The sequence below is a fragment of the Pristiophorus japonicus genome, chromosome 10, assembly GCF_044704955.1.
Source record: "Pristiophorus japonicus isolate sPriJap1 chromosome 10, sPriJap1.hap1, whole genome shotgun sequence".
Classification (NCBI taxonomy): domain Eukaryota; kingdom Metazoa; phylum Chordata; class Chondrichthyes; family Pristiophoridae; genus Pristiophorus; species Pristiophorus japonicus.
In genome coordinates this window covers 29,380,142-29,381,656 of record NC_091986.1, presented here as the reverse complement: position 1 = coordinate 29,381,656, position 1,515 = coordinate 29,380,142, and the positions used below count along the sequence as shown (strand labels likewise).

Here is a 1,515-nt window from a genome sequence, read left to right as displayed (position 1 = left end):
ACACCTGATGTAGCATTCATTGTGGATGATGTTGCAGCTATTGTGTCATTTCCATCTCACAAAAGGAAGAGGGAACAACACACAAAATGGTAGTCATGAATTAAATATGAAATCTTTTAATTAAAAGCAAATCTTCATTCAGTGTCCTTGCTAAGTAGGGAATATCATATTTATTTCATTTCTTTGCATGTTTTAATGAAGCCAGGATCGTCTCTGAACTAAAGTAAACTGGGGAACCCAAGTACCGATGGAAGTATCTGCCATAACATTTTCCATCAGTACAGTACTTAGATAGTTTACTTAAGTTATCACCATATCGTAATCCCCAAGATAGTAAAATGGAGCATTTTACCCCAAGTCTCTTTAGCAGATTAAAATATTTGATGCAAGAGAACTCCAGGGCATTACACGAATTTCTACTTAATGTTCATTTTATTCAGTACCTTTAAAATATTAATGATAATGTCTTGGAGATGTTAATGTTGCCTTTTTAAAACTTTAGAAAAATGTTACATTAAAGCTGAATGAGACCTGTCCAGACTATAAAACTATAGCTTTTTAATGTACACTGTAGTTACGTTCCCTGTTTATTATACTTCACCCTATCTCAATTATCTTATCGGTTTTTCCTTTTCCAAATCAAGTGATTGACACTGAGGCAAAGTCCCATGGTCACTGACAATTTTCCAGTACCTCATCCAAGTGACCATTTTTCATATAACAGTCCGTGAGTCCCAGCAGGCTATTTTTTTTGGATTACAAGTATTCATATTTTATTTTAGAAGCTGAAGGATGTATTTTGAGACAAGACCCAAATAATCTGAGGAGTCAGGACACAAATTATTCAAATGGATGCAATCTATTTCTTTCACATAAATACAGCCAGCCTCAAAAGCTGCTAAAACTCATTCTGCTCCAGCTTTAAAGTTCAAAAACAGAAATATTCAGTTCAGAAACGTCTTGACTGTCCTGATGTCTGAAGCCATTGGTCACTTGACTGGATTGTTCCTCTACATCCATTTAATCATTGAGTAGTTCATTCAGTCTTGAATTTTCCTCTTATGTACGGGATACGATCAACTATTACTCTCTAGTCTGTAGCGTATACCAGTGCTACACTACCAACAGCTCCCCATGTTGCCATCGCTGGAATCCAGTTTTTGATCAGCTGGACGTATTTGGGTCCAATAACTTTCTCCAACATCTCGGCGTCGCCTCTCGCCCTCTGCTGCCCGACACCCGCAAAATCCCAGCAGGCTATTTGTCCAGTGGAGCATAACAGCTGAGCTTAATCTTGTCCTAACCCAACACACATACACACCCACTTCCAAAGAAGGTCAATGGGTAGAAACCAGCAGTGGAATATCTGGCGATTATTTTTCCTCTTTCGTATTCCAGGAACACTAATGTCATGCCGACTGTTTCACAAAATCACATCGAAGTTACAGCACAGAAACAAACCATTTGGACCAACATAAGAACATAAGAACATAAGAATTAGAAACAGGAGTAGGC

The 1,515-nt window shown here is 37.9% G+C and overlaps 1 pseudogene; it reads right to left on the bottom strand.

Moving 5' to 3' along the window:
* Positions 1–1,036: 1,036 nt before the first annotated feature.
* Positions 1,037–1,204, bottom strand: LOC139274706 (cytochrome b-c1 complex subunit 10-like; annotated as a pseudogene).
* Between the last annotated feature and the right edge of the window lie 311 nt (positions 1,205–1,515).